General features: G+C 44.3%; 1 pseudogene; it reads left to right on the top strand.

Moving 5' to 3' along the window:
• The first annotated feature begins 3,294 nt into the window (after positions 1 to 3,294).
• Positions 3,295 to 19,180, top strand: LOC114515355 (annotated as a pseudogene).
• Positions 19,181 to 22,644: the final 3,464 nt, after the last annotated feature.

Below are 22,644 nucleotides of genomic sequence, written 5' to 3'. Positions count from 1 at the left end.
ATTTTCACAGAAACAGAGAATAGAATGGCGGTTGCCAAGGGCTACAACAAGGGAAAACGGGAGATGTAGGTCAAAGAATACAAATTTTCAGTGATACAAAGAGTAAGTTCAAGCTTAGCTGGGTAGCTCACTTGGTTAGAGTGTCGTCCTAATACATCAGGGTTGCAGTTTCAGTCCCTGGTCGGGGCATACACAAAAATTAATCAATGAATACATAAATAAGTAGAACAACAAATAGGTGTTTCTCTCTTGCTCTTTCTCTATAAAAAAATCAATAGAAAATTTAAAAGAACAAAATGAGAGGGAGGAGAGGAGGGTTGGGTGGGTGTGTTGGGAAGGGAGTAAAAGATAGAAAATTGTACTGCAACAACAACTTAAATAAAATTTAAAAAAAGAGAATAAGTTCAGAGGATCCAATGTCCAGAATGACGGCTACAGCCAACAACACCGTGTTGTGTGCTGGAGGCGGCTGAGAGCAGATCCCCAGCTCTCTCACTGCACACGACAAAGTTGGCTGTGTGAGGTGTGAGCCGCAGTCATGTCACAATATACATGCACGTCAAGTCGTCTCTTTGTACACTTTAAATATATTCAATATAAATGCCAACTATTGCTCAATGAAGATGGAAAAGAAAAAATGACCATTTTATCTCTTTTTAACTGTACTGTTCATTAAATATATTCACTTGTCATACGATCATCGCCACCACCCATCTCCAGAATGCTTTTGATCGTCCCAAACAGAAACTCTGAATCTACTGCACGGCATCTCTCCATTCTCTACCCCCAGCCTTTGACAGTCTCCGTTCCACTTTCTGCCCCTATGAGTTCCACTACCCTGGGCAGTTCATGTAAGTGGAATCGTATAGTAGTTATTCATCTTTTTGTGACTGGTTAATTTCATTTCTTGTAAAACCTTCGAGAACCATTCATGTTGTAGCATGTGACAGAATTTTCTTACTTTTTTAAGGCTGAATAATATTAATATCTGATTGTATGTATATATCACGTTTTGTTTAGCCACTTATCTGTTGATGGACATTTTAACTATTGGAAATAATGCTGCTGTGAGCATGAGCACATCACATTGATTCTTACGGTTGCAATATCTTCCCACATCTTTCTAAGGATAGCAATTAAATGTATTCAGGTTTCTGCTCTGCTTGCTTTTTAAACTGTTTTCAGATGTAAGTTCACATGTCAAGTTTGGTGCCTCCTTAAGGCGCTGGCTCCTACCACCTGGAGCAAAAAGGGCTGCATCTTCCACCACTCACCCCATCAGGGGCTTCAGGGTCTGCTTGCATCCTGGTGTCTCAGTCCCCAGGCTTGCCACGTCCTCGGACCCACTCCCATTGTCTGCGGGCTTCCTCTTCTACAGGATTTTGTGTGTGTGTGAAGTTTCCTTGCTCAGTCTAAGGGATTTCTCATAATTACTGTCCATCAACAGCATCTCTTCCTCCTGACCAGCATATTTCTGTCACTTCTCAGAAGCTGGGGCAGGCGTGGAGGAAGGCTGCTGCGTGCACATTGTCAGCTACCACGAATCTGGTTTCTCTTCAAGTTTCACGTTCTCACACTGCCATCTCACATCAACAGGGCCTGCTCTTTGGGGGAGAGTCATAAGCAGAGAACAGATAGTACTGTGATAGTAAAGGGCCGAAATAATTTTAGGACTGTATAAATGTAACTACTCCTTAGCAGTTAAGGAGTTGAAATTACATTCCACCCTTGGAAGACAACTTCGAGGCTGATGTGGCCCCTGGTGAAAATGAGTTTGACACCCCTGCCCTAGGGAATAGCTTCTCTTAAGCCCCTAGAGTTTGTCGATAGTAGTTGGTTTAAAATGTGAATATTCCTTTCAGTAATTTGGATTTATCTTAACCCATCCTCTGAAGAGGCAAGCAGCCAGTGGTTTTCCCATACCTGTGCAGGGAGAAGAAGAAATTCTTCTTCTCTAAGCAGCTAGTACGAGAATTCCTGGGGCCGAACACACAGGCCTTTGTGAAGACAGTGTCTGGATGATTCCACCTGGGATGGAGACTCAGACACTTGGGAGCTGAGGGCTGAGGGTGAATAGTGTAGGGGAGAAAATCTTTTCCTCCATTTTCTTAGATTATTTGGTGGGGGCTGCGAATTAAACTAACATGAGGCAGCTAAGCAAGAGAGAAGAGTTTATTTACACATGCAATGCTCATGTATGCAAAAGGACTTAATGATGAGTAACTCAAAAGGGTGGTTAGAATTTGGGGTTTATATACCTAACAGCAGGGAAAAGGGAAGGGAGAGGAGGCTCCTTTGAGAAGTTCAAATAGGTCTTCAGAAAAGACAAATAGGCTTTTTAGGAGAACAAACGAAAGGTAAAAAAGTTTGTGATGATATTTGTATGCAGGTATGAGCGTCTTCTTCAGGACCATAAAACTCCCCCAAAGAAGGAATTTACGGCAGGTTCATTTCCCAGAAGTTGTGGTTTTTGTTCAGGCAAAGCAAGCTCCAAGAAAGCTTTTTCTCAGCACTGGTTGAAAGTCAAATGTCTTCAGTTTAAAACACCTTCATACCAACTCTGGGGTTTGGAGTGGGTCCCCACAGTAGACTCACACAAGCTAGAGGTGCTGGAGAGGGGGCTTTTGGTCCTGAAAAAGAAAGGAAGAGAGAGAAGAGTGAGGAGGAGAGAGGAACAGAAAAATGGTAGATGACTCCTCAAATCCTGAGTAAATACATCACGTCCATGTGTTGTCTGTTATGAGCAGCCTTTTGTGGAAACCACAGCAGACACTGGCCTTTGCAGCCACGGTGGCAGCTGGCTGCACTCTCGGAAGATGAGAGGAAAAGGTGGAGGAATTTGGCCATCAGAAATGCTCCAGAACCCTCAAAAAAAGCCGTGGGCTTGCATAGGCTGAGAACTGAGAGGTGGAACCAAGTTGGTCTAAATACCCAGGAGACAGACAAGCCCCAGTTGACAGGGAAATATGCAAATGCCAATCCAGAGCCCTTCAAGGCTGGGGACTCAGAGCCGGGTGTCCAGTCATGAGGACCCAGAGTCCCCTCCTTTCCATGCCCTGATCTCCTAATGGAAGTATCCCCACAAGGGCAAGAGTCTTGCTTCCAAACAGCCACTCACATTAATCTTTAAATTAGTGTATTTCAGCATATAAACCACATGTCCCAGGCTTCTTCTGCTCTTACTTCTCCTGTTCCTACTCAGGACAAAAATTCTTTGTCAGGTTTTTTTCAACAGCTCTTTAGAAACATAATTGACCTACTACACATGTTTAAAGTGTACTGTGTGACTTAAGTATGTATATCCACAAAACCATCACCACTGCCAAGATGATGAACACACCCATCTCCCCCAAAGTTTCCATGTACCCCTTGGTAAGCCCCTCTCTACGGTCCCTGCCCAGACAACTACTGATCTGCTTTCAGTCATTGTGGCTAGCTTGAATTTTTTAATAATTTTATATGAATGGATAGACTATTTACTCTTTTTTGTCTTTTTTCACTCAATGTGAGATTCATCCACACTGTTGCATGTATCAATAGTTAGTTCTTTTTTATTGATGAGTAGTATTCCATTATATGGATGCACCACAATTCGTTTATCCAGTCATCTATTGAAGAACATTTTGCATTGTTTCTAGGTTTTTGCTATTACAAATAAAGCTTCTAGGAACATGTATGTACAAGTCTCTGTATAGGCATAGTCGTTCATTTCTCTTGAGTAAATACCTAGGAAGGAAATGGCTAGGTAATATGTTTAACATTTTAAGAAACTACTGAACTATTTTCCAGTGTAGTGTACCATTTTACATTCCTACCAGCAGTGTATGAGAGTTCTAGTTCCTCCATATCTTAACCAATACTTGGTATAGTGAGCCATTTCTATTTTAACTCTAATAGATATGTAGCCTTTTTAATTTTAACTTCTAATAGATATGTAATGATATCTCCTTGTGGTTTTAATTTGTATTCCCTGATATCTACTCATGTTTTGCATCTTTTCATATGTTTATCCACCATCAGTATAAATTCTTTGGTGAACTATCTGTTCAAATATTTTACCCACTTTATTTGCTTATTTTCTTATTATTTAGGTTTGAAAGTTCTTCATATATAACTGGTTTATATAATTTGCAAATGTCTTCTCTCACACTGTGGATTTTCTTCTCATTCTTTATTTCTTAAATATATTTTACTGATTACGCTATTACAGTTGTCCCATTTCCCCCCCTTCACTCCCCTCCACCCTGCACACCCTCTCCCACCCACATTCCCCTCCTTTAGTTCATGTCCATGTGTCCTAAGTTCTTTAGCTTCTACATTTCCCACACTATTCTTGCCCTCCCCCTGTCTATTCTCTACCTACAATCTATGCTACTTATTCTCTGTGCCTTTTCCCCCTCTCTCCTCCTCCCACTCCCCTGTTGCTAACCCTCCATGTGATCTCCATTTCTGTGGTTCTGTTCCTGTTCTATTTGTTTGCTTAGTTTGCTTTTGTTTTAGGTGTGGTTTTTAATAACTGTGAGTTTGCTGCCTTTTTACTGTTCATATTTTTTATCTTCTTTTTCTTAGAGAAGTCCCTTTAACATTTCACATAATAGGGGCTGGGTGATGATGAACTCCTTTAACTTGACCTTATCTGAGAAGCACTTTATCTGCCCTTCCATTCTAAATGAAAGCTTTGCTGGATAGAGTCATCTTGGATGTAGGTCCTTGCCTTTCATGACTTGGAATACTTCTTTCCAGTCCCTTCCTGCCTATAAGGTCTCTTTTGAGAAATCAGCTGATAGTCTGATGGGAACTCCTTTGACCATCCCCTTATCTCTTGCCGCTTCTAGAATTCTCTCCTTAATTTTAATCTTGGGTAATATAATTATGATGTGCCTTGGCATGTTCCTCCTTGGGTCTAACTTCTTTGGGACTCTCCAAGCTTCCTGGGCTTCCTGGAAGTCCATTTCCTTTGCCAGATTGGGGAAGTTCTCCTTTATTATTTGTTCAAATAATTTTTCCACTTGTTGCTCTTCCTCTTCTCCTTCTGGTAACCCTATAATTCGGATGTTGGAATGTTTAAAGATGTCCTGGAGATTCCTAAGCCTCTCCTCATTTTTTTGAATTCTTATTTCTTCATTCTTTTCTGACTGTATGGTTTTTTCTTCCTTCTGGTCCACTCCATTGTTGTGAGACCCAGTTTTCTTTCCATCACTATTGGTTCCCTGTGCATTTTCTTCATTTCAGTTAGTGTAGCCTTCATTTTTTCATCTAATTTGTGACCAAAATCAACCAATTCTGTGAGCATCCTTGTCACCAGTGTTTTGAACTGTGCATCTGATAGGTTGCCTATCTCTTGGTCGCTTAAAAGTATTGACTCTGAAGCTGGAGCTTTCATTTGTTCTTCTGTTAGAACTATCTTTTTTTTTTTTTTTGGTCTGGTCACGCCTGTTACATATGAGGGGCAGAGCCTTAGCTTTTCACCAGGACAGGGCACCCCAATAGCTGGGTTGTGACGTTGTATGTGGGGGCGGGGTCACAGAGGGAACAATGGCAGTTCCTCTGCTTTCTATCAGATTTTAGTCCCCTCTGCTGCTTCCCACAAACAAATTGGGCCCTTCCATTGCTGGTTCCTGGGTGGGTGGGCTTGTGTATGTTATAGGACCCTGTGGGTCTCTCCAATGAACTCTCCTGTGAGGCTGGGAGTCTCTCCCAGCACCTCAACCCCCACAAGTGTTTTCAATCAGTGCTTTTAGGCTTTATTTCCCTGCGCTGGGTCCCTGGGTTGTGCGGTCTACCTCTCTGCCCATTTTTCACCTGGTTTATCTGCATGCAAATGTGTGACTGTGGACAGCCAGCTGCCTTGTGCACCTCACTGGGTCTGCTTGTTGCCTCCCCATGCCTGGGGTTTGCTAGCCGCCACCTGTGCACCTGGGGTCTGCCAACAGCTGTCTGAGTCCTATGCACCCCGGTCTGCCAGCCACCGCTTTTTCCTGCCTTGACCCATCTCCACAGGCCTCCAACTCTGCCTCTCTTACCGGTCTGGTTGATCGGTTGTCAGACATCCATATAGTTCAATTTTCTGTCCTGGTTTCTTTTTTGTTTCTAAATTTTTGTTGCCCTTAATTTTGGTTGTGCAAGGAGGCACAGTATGTCCACCTCTTAGCCGGAAGACTCATTCTTTTAATAGTGTCTTTTGGAGACCAAACATTTTTAATTTTGATAAAGTCAATTAAAGAAATTTTTCTTGTATGAATTGTGCTTTTGATGACCTATCTAAGAAATGTTGGCTAAACTTAAAATCACAATGATTTTTCAATGTTTTTTTGAGGAATTTTAAAGGTCTATGTCTACTTTAAATTAGTTTTTGTGTATGGTACAAGGTAAGAATCAAAATTATATTTTTGCTTCAGAACATACATTTTTTTCATCACATTTAGTTGAAAAGATTGTCCTTTCTCTGCTAAATCATCTTTGCATTCTTTTTTTTATCAAAAGATCAGTTGTCTGTGAGTGTGTGTGTCTGTGTGTTTATTCTGATACCAATATAATACCACAGCTTTATAATATCTTACAAACAGGTAGAATTAGACCTGATTTTTTTTATTTTTCAAAGCTGTTTTTGCTATTCTAGATTCTTTGCATTTCCATATACATTTTTGAATCAGCTTGCCAATTTTCTAGCCAAAAACCCTGTTGAGATTTTAATTGAGAGTATGCTGAACCTATAGGAAAACTTGAGAATTGAAGTCTTAACAATAATGAGTCTTTTGACAGATGCACACAGCATAACTATCCACTTGGTTAAGTCTACTTTAAAATATCTCAACATTTATATTTTTAGTGTATAGGACTTGAGATTGTTTGCCACACTTATTCCTAAGTACTTCCTATTTCTTGATCTATTGTAAGTGGTATTTTTTAAATTTCCAATTGTCTGTTGCTACTATATAGAAATACAATTGATTTTTGTATATTGAAGGACATCCTGCAACCTTGCTAAATTCATTTATTTGTTTTAGTAGCTTTTAAATAGATTTCATCATATTTTATGCCTAGACAATGATGTTGTCTACCAATAAGGATGGTTTTAATTTTTCCTTTCCAGTCTGGATTAATTTTCTTTTTTTGTTTTGTTTTTTTTTTGTTTTATTTTTCACAGCTTTAATTGAGGTATAATTGATATATACAAAACTACACATATATAATGTATATAATTTGATGTGTTTGGACATATGCACGCATCCATGAAACCATCACCACAGTCAAGGTTAAAGACACACCCACCATCTCTAAACACTTCCTTTATTCCTTTTCCTCTTTTTCGATTTCTTTCTTTCTTTGTGTGTGTGTGTGTGTGTGTGTGTGTGTGTGTGAGTGATAAAAGCCCTTGATATGAGATCTACTCTCTTAAAGTTTTAAGTGCACAACACAGTCTTTTTCACTATAGGCACTATGTTGTATAGGTTATCTTTAGAATTTATTCATTTTGCATTAACTTTATACAGTTGAACTACAGCTCCAGTTCCCCCTTTCCCCAGCTCCTGGTAACCACCATTCTGTTCTCCGCTTCAGTGAGTTTGACTATTTCAGCCTTATCGCAGTGCCTAGAACCTTTAATAAAATGTCGAACAGAAGTGGTAGGAAAAGATCTTGTTCAGGATTCTAGGGAGAAAGCATTCAGTCTTTTGCCATTAAATGCAGTATCAGCTATACATTTTTGTAGATGTCTTTTATCAGGGTAGGTTGTTTTCTTCTATTTCAAATTTACTGATGGTTTTTATTAGATATTCATGTTGGGTTGTATTAAATGCTTCTTCTGCATCTATTGATATCACTTAATTGTTTTATTTTTTTAATTTGAAGGCATTATCATATATACCTAAATAATAATAGCATTAGTTAACAATTGAATGCTTATTATGATTCAGATCTTTTGTACATGCTTCCCACTTACCATTTCATAAATTTGCACAGCAACCCTACTATTTAGGTTCTGTTATCTTCATTTCACTTACAAGGAGAGTGAGACACAGAGAGAGCAGACGATGGCACAGGACTGGTCCAGAGCCCATGCCCCCTGAAACACCACTCTAGCTACAATGTAGAGGCTGGTAGGAGGAAGACCAGAGGCAGGCAACATTCTGGGGAGAAAGGATAAGGCCTGAACCAAGGCAGTGAGTGAGGGGTAGAGAAAGAGAGATATCTAGAGAAAGGTAGGATGCAGTCGGTGAGTTGTAATTTGTAGGAGTGAGGCAGAAAGGGAGTTGAAAAGGAAAGCTCTGGATGGTGCCTTTCACTGAGATGGGAAACATAAAAGCATGAGCAGGAGAAGGTGATGATTTTGTTTGAGCATGCTGGGTTTGCATTCCTGGGCTGGGTTTGCATTCCCAGGTGTCATGCAGAGGGAGGTATTCAAGAGATGAACAGGTAGGTCTAGAGTTCAGAGAAATAGCCTGGGTAGGATTAGAGTAACATCAATGGCCAGACATTACCATTGGATAGATCACACATCTCAGAAAGAGGCAGACAACATGATTGGCTTTAAGGATCCAGCTAGACACAGAGACATAGAACCAGGTTTAAGTTTTGTGTCTCAGGACAACTTTATGCCTAACCACAGAAACTATGAAGAACAATTTACAATGTACCCTTTGTGACAGCCCATCACACACTAAGGATATACACCATACCACGTAACAGGCAGCACGGTGAGATGAAAGAGTCTGACTATCAGACAGACCTGACCTTGAATCAACCATTTACCAGTTGCTAGACCTTAGGTAGGTCAGTTCATTTCTCTCAACCTCCATTTCCTTAAAAAACTGCAGACAATAATGTTGTAACTCACAGAGCACATGTAAGGGTTAAGTAAACAAATGTTTGGAAAGCACCAAGCAGACACATAGTAGATACTCAAACAATGATGGATGAGCCACCTGTCCTCCAGTTCCAGCAGCTTCCTCCTTCAGAGCACATTGGATGTCACTTCAGTCTTGGGATAGCTGCCGCATAGACCTTCGCCAACCCCGTCATTTTGCTAATGGGAAGCAGGAAGGCTGCAGACCACATGGCCAAAAAAAAAAGTCACCCTTCGAGAAGTAGCATGTTACATGGAAAATGTTTTAATCAGGCAGTTCTGAGTTCCAGCACAGGCTCTGACATTTGCTAGCTACATAGTCTCAAGCAAATCATTCAACCAGCCTGAGCATTAGTTTCCCTGTCTGTGCATGAGGGTAGTCACCTCAAGTCACAGGGTTGTTCTGGGACTGAATGAGATTCCAGATTCAAAACACCCACCCCCAGGGTCTGGCACAGAGCATGTGCTCAAGACACGTGAGATCCTATCGCCTGCAGCTTTCTCTACCTTCTTTGTCCACAGAAACAAAGTTAGGAGTCACTTTCCCTCATCTGGAAGTCCAAAGCTCTACCCAACTCCTACTATTGGAATTCTCACATTCTGCCTCCTGCAACCTTCACTTCCGAGAAAATTCCACCTTACTTCCAGCCAGAGAGCTGCCTGGAAGACAAAGGCTATGTGTGACCCACCTTTCTCTTCCCCAGACTGGCCAGTTCACACTACATACATAGCAAATGTGCCCTGAATACAGGGATGAATGAATAACTAAATGAATGACATTGCAGTTACATCAGAAGCCATTAGTGAGAGAAAATTAATTTGCAGATGGAATTATTACATTGTGTACCCAATCTTGCAAAACAATGAGGCACAGCTTGTAGGAGTTTCAAACACTTTTTCAGAAATTTAATTGCCAGTTAATTTTCCTGCAAAACACAATCACCTCTACGAGGGAAAGGAAACAAAACACAGCCCTGGAAACCTCATTAGGCTCCATCTGGAGCTACAGTGGCTTTTTCTGAGTTGGAAACCTGAGGATGCAAGCAGCCATGGTGGTCCTGAGCAAGTCCCTTTCCCCAGGGCCTTCCATACCTCACATCCCGCCGAGGGGGCAGGGCTCCCACTTGTGACTACTGAAGTGGGGGTGACCTGGGTTGAGCCATCCCCCATCAGTCTCTCACTGTGTTCTCTTGTGACCCCAGCTCAGTTTGTGATGAGAGCTAAAGCTCAGTCTGTGACCATGATCAGAACACAGTCTGGGGCAAGACTGAGGCTCAGCCTCCATGCATCCTCACAGCTATGGTCACTTATATATACAGCTACACATATCTCTATGGCTGCGATTAGAGGTGGACCCTTGGCCCAGACGTGCCACAAACACCCGAAGTGGCTGCTGCCTGATTCAATCAGGAATCACTGCATTAAATTGAATAAGTGCTGTATTGTTTCCTCAGAGTCTCAAGACGAGGTGGGACATGGGTAAGAGAGGGAGGAATGGGAAGGAAGTTTCCTCAGCCCTGATGAGGAAGAGCTCAGAGCTCAGGCATACCAGACAGAGTTCAATCTTGCCCTGACCCATTTAAGGCACTTCTTGGCCAAGGAGCTGGATTTGTCACCTTCTGCTGCATGGCAACCCACACAAACGATCACAGAGCCAGCCTGGAGACATGTGCCCGTGGGACAGATTCTGTCAGCAACAGTAGCTGTCACCTGCTTGGGTATCACAGCTAAGTGGGTCAGCATTTGCCGGCCGCTGCGCTGATTAACAGTGTGTACAGTGGCTATATCACGGTGTGTGGGCACCGAGTCTCTGGCCTGGGAAACGCTGCTGTGCCAGCAATGAGCTCATTCCATGAGCGGCAGCGAGGCTCTGGGAGGGTCCATCTCAGTCACTACCTTTGCTGGGTGCTCATGAATTCTTTGCATTGGTTTGTCCCCTGCTGGGTCTCCCCTCTCTGCTTCTTCCAGTGTCCCACCTGAAGGACACCTCTGAGATGAGGGATGAGATGTAATGAAGCTACGTATAAAATTAATCAAGTATGACACAAGAATTGATGTGGAATGCAATCTTGCTGGCATATTACTCACCTCCTCGGAGTGGAGTTCTTTGTTTACTGTTGCAGAATTTGTGAAGGACTTGGGCAAGGAGCAACACTGGGGGTTATTTTTCAGAATGAGGACTGGAGAGACAGAAAAATATTACAGGGGAGGGTGGAACCAATATTTAAATGCTCTCAGATTCTTGGAGGTTGATTTTTCTTGTTTTGATCTAGTTACAAGAAGCATCTAAAGATGGCTTCAGAGAACCTGACTGCCGTGTATTAGAGTAGAAATCACCCATTTATTTGTCCATTTATTTATTCATTTGATAGCATTTGCTGAGTATCTACTCTGTGCCTGGACCTGTGCTAGGCATAGGAGCAAGCCAACAAAAATAATAGCAGTTGTTGCAATAATAAGAATAGGTGTTGTTGTTAGCTGACATTTATTGAAGATTTACCATTGGCTAGACCTTAGGCTGAGCACTTTGTTAGCATTACCTTATTTCATTCACAGAACCTAAGAAGTAGCAACTATTAATGTCCTCATTTCAAGTTGAGGAAACCGACCATGAAGCAATTAAAGAACTTGCTCAGAGTTGAGCAAGTAGTAAGTAGTTAAGTTGACGGCACAAGCAAGATCATTCAGATCTTCCCTCCCCACAACCTGAGTTGTAAACAGCGGGTGGAATTCACATCCCCCAGGCAGTGTCTAGACAAGACACCCTCGCTCTTCCGCTTTTGGCACCAGGTTGTTCCTTTTTTATGCCAACCCTTCAATATCCCCCACTTTGTGCCAGTAAATTCTCTGTGGCTCAAGTTATGCAGAATTGGCTTCTGTTGCTTGCAATCAAAGAGCTGTAACTGGTCCAGGTAGTGAGCTCCCACAGAGGAGCAGAGGGGGCATGACTGTGACAGGCTATGAGGAAGTGATCCGCATGTGAAATGGTGTGACAGATTGTATTTTCCAAAGATGGCTGCAAGGACATCTGCTGTCCCACCCCCTCTCCTTGAACCTCACCACTTCCCCATCAAGTGGTAGGGTCAATGTCCCCTCCCCTTGAACCTGGGCAGACCTCTGTGTGTGCCTTGGTCAATAGAGCATGACAAATACATTATGTGGCTTCCAAGGATAAATCACAGAGTGCCATGTACTCCACCTTGCAGTGTTGGGACACTCACTCTAGGAACCCAGGCATCATGCTACGTGCAATCCCAAACCAGCCTTTATGGAGAAACAAACATGAAGAAACCAAGTTTAGGTGCTCTGGCCCACAGCCCAGAAGACAGCTAGCATCATCCTCAGATATGAGTGAAGATATCTCCAGATGATTCCAGCTCCAACCAGCAAGTGACAACCCCACCACCACCATCCTTCCCGTCTGCTCTGTTGAGGTCCCGGACATGATGGAGTAGAGACACTCTGTCCCTGATGGGTCCTGTCCAAATTCCAAACCCACAGAATCTGTAAGCATAATGAAGTGGTTGTTTTGCTCCACTCAGTTTTGCAGCAATGGGAACTGGAACTGATGGATGTTTGCAAGAGAGGACTTTTAGGGTCATGCCCAACTCGGAAACTCTTAGCTCAGTCACTTCCCACAGGAACTGGTCCCCACACCCATGCATAGACCCTAAGACAGGGCTGCACAGGGCTTATCCACCCTGGGAGAATGGAGCTTCAGAGCCCATACTCAGTGATACCCCAAGCCCAGGATCTGAAAAACTAAACCCATGTGTTCAGCAGACAACCCATTTGCTAAGAAGAAGTTTCAGGTGTGGACTGGGAAAGACCCTGGGCAAGTATCCTAGTTAGGAACTGGAAGAACAAGAGGGGAATCATCAATCTCTCTAGAGGGTACATCCTATTTGTTATTCAGGGAAGGACCATTTGTCTCTAAGGAACATCAAACAAACCAGCCGAGCCTCCTTTATGGGCCAGGGAGAGATGGAGCAGGGGAAATAAACAGGGTATGCAAAAATGATAGCATCAGGAAGTTATCGAGAGAGAAACAAAATGTCCTGAGCCAGCTGAGAATTTCATTAAAGTTCTTGTTAAAAGTAATGCTCTGTTCTTGTCACCACTGAGATCAGGCCATCTCTTTCCTGAAAATGGAATGGCGTTCATGCTGGGGACAAGGACAATGGAGACTCTCTCTGTCTCTGTCCTGTATGCACACGTGCATGCACATCCATGTCCCCATCCCCAGCTCTCTGTCACTGCGCCCTTGTCTCTGTGGTGTGGCTCAGAGGACAGCCTCCTGAGTCAGGGTGCCTGGCTCCACCTCAGTGTGGCCTCGAAAATTACTCTCCCTCCTTCGGCCTCAATTTTCTCATCTTAAAAAAAAAAGAGAAAAGAGCCCTGGCTGGTGTGGCTCAGTGGACTGAGTGCAAGGCCTGCAAACCAAAGAGTCATGGGTTCAATTCCTAGTCAGGGCACTTGCTTGGGTTGTGGGCCAGGTCCCTAGTAGGGGGCAGGGGAGAGGCAACCACACATTGATGTTTCTCTCCCTCCCTTCCTCTCTCTCTAAAAATAAATAAATAAAATCTTTTTTAAAAAGAAAAAAATGGATTATAATAATACCTATGTGGTAGGGGTGTTGTGGGATTTAATGAAATATCGGCTTAGCCCTGGACACAAAGAGAATTTCAGTTCTAATTATTATTTATTATATAGTATCATTTATTTATATTTTATTATTATTACATTTATTATTATTTATCATCATTATTATTGAGTGTTTTTCTGGGCTGATGGGGCTTTGCACGTCTGTGTATATATACATTTCTGAATCTGTAAGACTGTCTTTACTTCCTCAACCGCCCCATGAACACCCAACAATTCCTTCATCGGCAGTGTGATCCTTCCCTCTTCCCTGGATCAAGAGAGTCAGAAACCTCTGAAGTGCCACAGAAGAGACAAGAAAACTGAGCCCAGCTGATTTGTAATAGGCCTGGTAATGAACATCAACCTTTGTAATTAACAACCTCAAAATCTCAGTGATCTACAAAACACAGTTTTGTTTCTCATTCGTGCCATAGCCTGTAGCATGCAGGGCAATTGTCCTCCAGTCCTCTTTTCCCAGTGGGGACTCAGGAATCCCGGCTCTTCCCATCTTATGAAATGACCACCCTGGGAGACTGGAAGGTCATGTGGGATGTTTTTAACCCAGTTGTGGGGAAGGCTCACGTCACTTGCTCCATTGGTCAGGACTCAGCATGTGATAAATGGTAACACTGATTTTGCCATGAAGAATAAATTCTGACTTCACAGAAAAAAGGTTACTGTCTATAAAAAGTAGTAGAGGGCTAATGAGAGCTCAGACGCAGTGTGTCTCCCACACTGTTATGCCTAGGGCTGGGGTGGCTCTAAAGATCGGTTCTCAGTTCATCCCCTTCTCTCCATCTCTCTCTCCTGAGTCCAGACTATGATTGCTTCTTCCTGGGATTTCTGCATATCTGCCCCGACACTCACTTTCTTTTCTCCAGACTGCACAACGCATCCAGGTTGGCTGTTCCTCAGTGAACAGCTTTGACAACATATGAAGCCAGCTGGCGTTTGAGCTCTTAGAAATAGAGTCAATACCCCTGAGCTTACAAAACCCTCCCCACCTCATTCCCCGGACTCACCTCTTCTCTTTGAACTCTGGGTTCCAATTTGACCTTCCAGTGGTTCCTCAAATTCACCATGTTTCTCTCATCTCTCAGTATCTTGTCCTGCTGCCCCACCTGAAACATACCTATTCCACCTCTGGCTCTTCTAGCTGCCTAGTCCTACTTACCATTCAAGCCCCCACATGGGATTTACTCCTCACCCTCACAGTGGATTAGATCTCCTCTGCCTCACTCTCATAGCACACTGTCTTAAACCTCACCACTCTCAATTGTTGTTACGGGAATCCCCTTGAAACTGCAGCCTCCAACAGGGTAGGGATTCTATCTGTGTAGTCCATTCACTGCTGTCTTCCCAGCAGCAACCACAGTACCTCACGCATAGTGAATACTCAATAAATAGTTGCTGAGTTAGTGAATCGCTATTAGAGAATTCAGTCTTATTCTCTTACACCCATTTGTCCACTGCCGAGACGTCTCCTACTTGATAGGAACTCCTCAAAGTCTCCTCTGCATTTCTGGTTCCCTTTCTTCACATGCAAGAAAGAAAAATGAGGGAATGGCTCATACTGACAAAAAAACATAACTAACTTATTTTCATCTTCGTCTGTCAGCTTTGACAGTGTATGAAACCAGTTGGTGTGTGAGCCAGAACTTAGAGGTCGTGTTAGGGGGCAGATTCAGTGTGACTTGAGTGGTGGGATCCATGTCAGGCCTTGGAATCATCTAAGGTGTCCCTGTGGAGCCACTGTCTCATTAGACAGACCCCAGGGGGAGTCAGGTGTTTCCCTCTGAGATTCAACCCTCTGCTGTAGTTAATGAGTCATAGCTTCCCGTAACTGGCTCTGCCCCTCCAGACAATGTTATCTGAGGCCAGAACCAGCAGATCCAAGCCCCAGCGTCTCCCTCCAGCTCCAGGGAGAGAGGCTGGGTGGGGTGGAGGCCAAAACAAGCGTTTCTTCAGATCACAGAGGGAAGAGAGGTTGTGATTTCACAGCACATTTTCCTAAGCACGAAGGGAAAGAAAGTCAGATAAAGCAATGCTTTGGCAACAGATGGTGAGCAAGATCAGTTGGGAGAATCTCATTTGGGGCTGAAAGGAAAAACTGCAGAGATGCCTCTGTCGAGCGTATGATGACTCCCACCTGCCTGGACGTCTTTATTTTCTAGCCTAAAGGGCTTCATCCAAGGGAAGATCAAGTGTACGGAGCTGTCTCACCCTGTTCATCTGAGCCAGCATGAGCATGTCTCAGAAAGCACCGAATGAAAGCCAAATAGAGTCTTAGCCTAGTCACCACTCGGCACCAGCTGCAGGGAGCAGGGGCTGAGGATGCAGCCTCCCGCTTCCATGGAGGCCACTGTGGAGCTGCCCATGAGTCAGGACCCTGGCAGAGGACAGTCAGCCTCCTCTCAGAGGACCTGGACAGGGGCCGGGGGAATGGTCAGGCAGACAAGAATCCATATCACAAATGCCAGAAGGAGACAGCCACAAACGCCTAGTGGAAGGTTTGCAAAACCTCAGCCACACCCATGTCCCCAAGACATGATGACATCAGGTGCCTCCTGATGTGATACAGTTAGTTGGGCAAAGCGTCACTTCTGTGGTCTTCATGAGAGAAAACATCAGACAAACCCGAAGGGAGGGGCATTCTACAGAAGAACTGGCCAGTAGTCTTCAAAAGGGTCAAGGTCATGAGTGACAAAGACGGAAGAACTGTCACAAATTGGAGGAGATTGAATAGGTAGGACTACTGGATACTCCTGGGCTCCTGAACCAGAAAAATTATACTACTGGGAAAAGTGGCAAAATATGAACACAGCCCGTAGATTAGTCAAAAACATTGACTTGGCATTTATTTTCTGGTTTCAGTGATGGTGCTGGGGTTATGTGACATGTCAGCATTAGGGGAAGCTGGGGAAGGGTGTATGATAATACTCCACACTATTTTCGCAATCCTTCTGTAAGTCTGAAGTTATTTCCAAAAAAGCAAAGAATCTGACCACAAACTTTTTGACTTTAACTGATTATTTTTCCCTGCTAGCATGTCATGGTTGCTGTGGAAATTAGGCGAATCCTGTTGTAGAGCACTCAGCATGGGGCTTGGTACAAAAGAGAGTGGTCTGTAATGTTTGGGTTATCTTCTAAATTCTGAGGCGATACAATTGACAGGATCCAGAGGGGGTCAGCACTTCCCAGGTGGTTCCTGCTCTGGAAGTGGGGGGAGGGGTGGTGCTCCTTCTGGTTGAAAAGTTCCTTTTTCACAGGGAGCTTCAAGATGCTGTTTTAGGAATATGGGTTTTGTTTTATTATTCTTAAGCTGTATAAGTTACAGATACCCTTGTATGTACATCTTACGACTTTTCAAAAGTAGCTGTTTTTTTCATGAGATAAATTTTTATTTTCAAAGGAAACTTGCTATCATTACCCAAAAGGAAAGACCAAGGTCATTAGTCATAAAAGTAAAGTCAACTGGCCCTGGCTGGGTGGTGCAGTTGGTTGGGGCATCTTCCTGTACACCAAAAAAGTTGCTGGTTCCATTCCCAGTTGGGGTGTATTTTGCTGTGTATAATGCACACCCACATTTTTGTGCATATTATACACATTATTATACTGATGGTATGTAATCATTATACCCATGTGTAATGTACATCCTTATTTTTCCCTTAAAAATCTGGGCAAAAAAGTGTGCATTATACATGGCAAAATACATAGGTTTCATTCAGGTTTGACCCCCAGTCAGAGCATGTATGAGAGGCAACTGATTGATGATTGATGTTTCTCTCTCTCTCTCTCTCTCTCTTTCTTTGTCTCATTCTCAAATCAGTAAAAACATATCGTTGGGTGAGGATTAAAAAAAATAAAGTGAATTGGTACAAATGAATACAATGACAGCTAGGTACTGCGGCCCACCAAAGGCTCTGAGCCTCAGACCTCTTTCCTATTGTGTTAAAGAGGGAAATTAGCAACTGCTAGAGAAGCATTGAAATACATCAGCCTCCAACTGGGACTTCCTCCTTGATGTAGTCAGAGGAGTGAAAGATTTGAAAAGTGAATAATTTTCTCACTATGTGATTCAGTGCCAGTTAGTGTCTTATCTGTGCACCTTTGAAAACTATTTCTGGGACCACCTTGAAATCATATCCCACTCGGGGAAAACAGTGCTTTTTTCGAAGCCTCCTGATGAGGTCGGAAGACCGCGGGGCTGCAGGACGAAAGTCAGAGGCTCGCTGCAGGATGAAGAGCCATCTTCAGGGTTAACCCCGGGTGGGGAAGCAGCAGTTGTCACATGCTGATGGTGGGAGTGAAAATCCATTCAACTTCTTTGAACACGCTCTTCCCTTTGATCTAGTAATTTCTCCATGTAGGCATTTGTCCTACAAATATAATTATGAGTCATTACAGTATTTTTTTGCAATGGGAACTGACAGAAACAACCTCAATATGTATCAGTAAGAAATATACTACACAATAAAAGATTACACAGCCATTAAAAAGAATAAGAAACATGTACATGTGCCAATATAAAAGAGTTTCCAATATTTATTATTTTTATTACACATATTATGTGAAGAAAACAAGCTGCATAATAGCACACATACTATACTCCTATTTGAGTTTTTTAAAGTGGATGACAAGGCACATAGCTGATGTTGTCTTCGTGGCAGGACCTTTGCTATGATCTAGGGAACCTTCTCCCCCACCATGCACAAGGGCCACTCTTAAGGAAACACTGACTGCACCAGCTGCAGAAGAAGAGGCAGCAGTCCCACACAGTAAGATCAGTGCCATGGGTGCTGGACAAGTTGGTATGGCATGTGCCATCAGCATTCTGGGAAAGTCTCTAGCTGATGAGCTTGCTCTCATGAATGTTTTGGAAGATAAACTTAAAAGAGAAAAGAGGGACCTGCAGTGTGGGAGCTTATTTCTTCAGGCACCTAGAACTGTGGCAGATAAAGACTACTCTGTGACCGCCAGTTCTGAGATCATGGTGGACACTGCAGGAGTTTACCAGCAAGAGGGAGAGAGTCGTCTCAACTTGGTGCAGAGGAAGGTTAATGTCTTCAAATCAATTATTCCTCAGATCATCAAGTACAGCCCTGATTGCACGATAATTGTGGTTTCTGACCCAGTGGATATTCTCACATGTATTGCCTAGAAAGGAAGTGGATTAAATTGCCCAAGCACTGTGTGATTAGGAGGGGATGTAACATCTGCATTCTGCTAGATTCCGCTATCTTATGGCGGGAAAACCTGGCATTCATCCCAACAGCTGCCATGGATAGATTTTGGAAGGACATGGTGACTCAAGTGTGGCTGTGTGGAGGGGAGTGGGTGTGACAGGTGTTCCTCTCCAGGAGCTGAATCCAGAAATGGGAACAGATAATGATGGTGAAAATTGGAAGGAAGTGCAGAAGATGGTGGTTGAAAGTGCTTATGAAGTCATCAAACTAGAGGGATACACCAAGTGGGCTATTGGATTAAATGTGGCTGATCTCACTGAATCCAGGTTGAAAATTTATCCAGGATTCATCCAGTGTCGAGGTGAAAGGGATATATGACATTGAAAATTAAATCTCCCCGAGCCTTCCATGTATCCCTGAATCCTCGGAGATTAACTAGTGTTATCAACCAGAAACTGAAGGATGATGAGGTTGCTCAACTCAAGAAAAGCACGGATACACTGTAGGACATCCAGAAGCATCTCGAAGACCTGTGACTTCAGGCTTCTAGCTGTAGACATTTACAAATCACAATGTGACTGACTGTGAGCCTTTGGTTTCCACCCATGTCCATGGATCACAGTTTGCTTTTATCTTCCTAAATATGTGAGCCTGGGCTCACAGAATCAGAACTCATGCTTAGTTTAATGCTTGCAATATGAGTCCTTGAACAAATAAAATTTACTATTGTAGTGTGGAAAAAAACTGGATGTATACATCGTATCAGTCAGTTATTGCTATGTAAGAAACAGTCCCCCAAACTCAGGGACATACAGAAATAAGCATTTATTATCAGACTCAAAGCTGTATAAGAGTTGAGTCAGCTCTACTTTCCCAGACTGCAGAGAGGCCGGAGCAGCTCTGATCTGCATGTCTGTCACTCTTCTAAGACCAGCCATCTTCCTGGGGCATGCTCCTCTCATGGTCATGGCAGAAGCACAGGGGCTGGGCTCCACAAGTCAGCACATTATAAATCTTTGCCTATGTCACACCTACTAACACTCCATTAACCTGAGCAAATTGCAGCCAAGCCAAACACCCACGGGGCCAGGAAGTATGCTCCTGGGAGGAAGGGAGGAGTAAGCATTTGCTGAACAAGTATTCTTAAAAGCTCTAAAAATTATCTACATATGAGATATCAAGTATACATACTTGATGTGTTACATTATATATATATTCAATGTGTAGAGAGTTTAACAAAAAGCTCACATAAAATTAATAATGGGTTGTGTCTGGGAGGCTAGAGTGGGGGACCACAGTCAGGATGAGGGTAAAGTTTATCTTTCACCCTTCTGCAAAGTTTGATTTTCGTACAATTTACATAGTTCATTTTCACGCAAAAATAATTGGACACCACCTTTACATTGTCTGGTCCATGAGTCATTTATTTTCACACTGATTGTCTTATTTGACTCTCACACAAGATAGAGTGAGGCAGGCAGAGGGGATTATGGCCCCACTTTGTGGATGAGAAGGAAACTGAGACCCAGCCATGTAAACTGGTGACCTGCCCAAGGCCAGACAGCTGAAAAAGAACCAAGCCAGGGCTTGAAGCCAGATCTGCCTTGGACCAAAAACATACCACCATGGCATGCAGCATGCCCCGGACCAGTGCCCAGGAGCACTATCCAGTGAGGGGTCTGCCCTATGGATGGGCATAGCGATCACACCCCTCAGTCCCATTCACGCCATGCGGAAGAGACTGAATGCAGACAGCCCCTCAGAGAGCACCTTGTCCAACCTGGCCATTTCACAGATGAGCAAGGAGAGGCCCAGAATCACAAAGCCAGCCCCTCTGTCTCTCTGTGTCTCAGATGGGACCTTAATAACCACCTGACAGGTTGTTTGGGAGATCAAAGCAGACCATGCATATGAGAGGTGTTTGCACCCCAGAGAGCATGTGGCATGGTTTTGAGGACCCACTTGCCCAGCATTCATTCCCTACAGGAGAGCCAGTGGACGTCCAGGAGTCTATAAACTGACCCACACTGGAGTAGCAGAATTCTGAGTGACAGCAACTCCTCTCAGGACCAGCCAAAGGGCTCTGGGTCTCTGAGGCAGAGAGCAGGCTGCTCAGCAGCAGAACGTGTTACGTTTTGTACTGCAAATATGTTCCCGAATTGTTCTGCAGCAGACTTCATGCCTGAGCCGGGACTGCATTTATGCGAGTTCCTTCACAGCTCAGCACATAAATCGTTCCCTTAGCAGAGCTGTGTCCTGTGGGAAGGGCCCAGGCGGCTGCAGCGCTAAGAGCTTTGTTCCTCCCCCTCCCATCCCAGGCAGGTTCCCCCTCATAAGTCTCCTTCCCCACAGTGTCCCCAAAGGACAGCATCCCCTCTCATTACAGTGCACTCTGCTCCCTTGTCATCATCTCTCAGAAGGCAACAAAGAAGTGGGTGGGAGGAAACCAACGGAGGCGCCAGATGCTGGTGAGTGAGCAGAAGTGAGGGGGCCCTCGGAGTCCCACTTAAGCCATTTTCGACTTTGCATCAAATGGAAATTTCTGTGAGCTGCACTGAAAGCTCCTACAATGACTAATGTCACCAAGTGAGCTCTAGGAACAAATGGATGCTAATTATTTTGTGGAAGGAGAGACAAGTGGAGAATTTAAACAGAGGGTCCGACTAAGCAGATGGTGGGAAATCTGAAGGCTCAGAGAGGCAAGCCCCCCCCCCCCCGCCCCTGACACACTCCCATCCCTCCCCAACCTACACCCCCACCTCCCGCCGTGCTCAACAGTGAGCAGGGAGCTTAAAGGCCCAGGACTGTGAGATAGCCCTCTGCACAGATCCCACCCAGCCTCTAGTTCTAGGCCCCCATGGTCTTTGCAACTGGGCGTACAGAGGCTCCTTCATGCATGGAAGTCCAGGTCCAGGGACTGGTATGAAGGTGGGCAACACCTGGTAGCCCCACAGAGAGTCCTGTAACTGATATTACAGAGCTTTCGGATAAGGTGCTTAATGCCTTTTGTAAGCCCAACCCCAGGAGGAGGTCACAAAACACACACGTTTGGTTTTCCGAGATTGGCTGGATAGGACCTGAAACCAGAGGAGGAGTGGACCTGGCTTCCCACCTCCCTTACCCAGCCTGACTGAGGAGACTCTCTCTCCCCTTGAGCCATCTGCACAGCCTGGGAGGTGGTGTTCCAGGCACTAGACTCCCCAGCCCACTGGGCAAGTGGCCATTTACCGCTCTCTGCTCACTGTCACCACTCCAGCCTTGGCTCCTACCGTCCCACGGGCCTGGAAGGCTCCTCCCTCCCCCTCATCTTTCTACCTCCTACTGGACCTTCATGATTCAGTGTCACCTCCTCCCAAAGGCCTCCCCAACCCTAGCTGGGATCTCACAGTCCCGGGTGCCTGGCCACACTGCACGTAGTACCCTGAAGTGTAAAGTGGCTGTGAGTCCCTCACAGACAGGGACCTGGCCCTTTTCAGCCCCAAGTTCCCCCATGGGACAGGCAGGCTCAGAGGTGACATGGGAAACACCTGCTCACAGGAGATGAGCTGGTGCCCAGGGAGCAGATCAGTGCCTGCCTCTCACACCAGATGGGGACCAGGCTGTCCCCCCGCAAAAGAGAGAGTTGGTGGCTCATTAAGAGGAAGCCGAATGTGAGGATGACTCTCAACTTCCCTAACCTTCCATCTACTCAAGGCTTAGACCCAAAGCAATCACAAAACAACAAAGAGAACTGTGTGTGAGTGAACTAGAAGAATCCCCAAGAGCAGGGACCCCACCCATCCTGACCCCAGCCTTGAGGGAGTCAGGCACAGAGAGACCAGGGCCAGGCCTTCTGACTGCTAGTGCTGTGCCCTTTAGCCCACATCACATGACCGAATGACAGTAATAATGGCCTGGCACTTACATAAGAGCTCACCATGTGCCAGAGGCTGTTCTAAGCACTTTAAATGAGTTAACTCATTTAATCCT

The sequence above is a fragment of the Phyllostomus discolor genome, chromosome 8, assembly GCF_004126475.2.
Source record: "Phyllostomus discolor isolate MPI-MPIP mPhyDis1 chromosome 8, mPhyDis1.pri.v3, whole genome shotgun sequence".
NCBI lineage: Eukaryota > Metazoa > Chordata > Mammalia > Chiroptera > Phyllostomidae > Phyllostomus > Phyllostomus discolor.
This window is presented reverse-complemented; position numbering and strand designations above follow the sequence as displayed.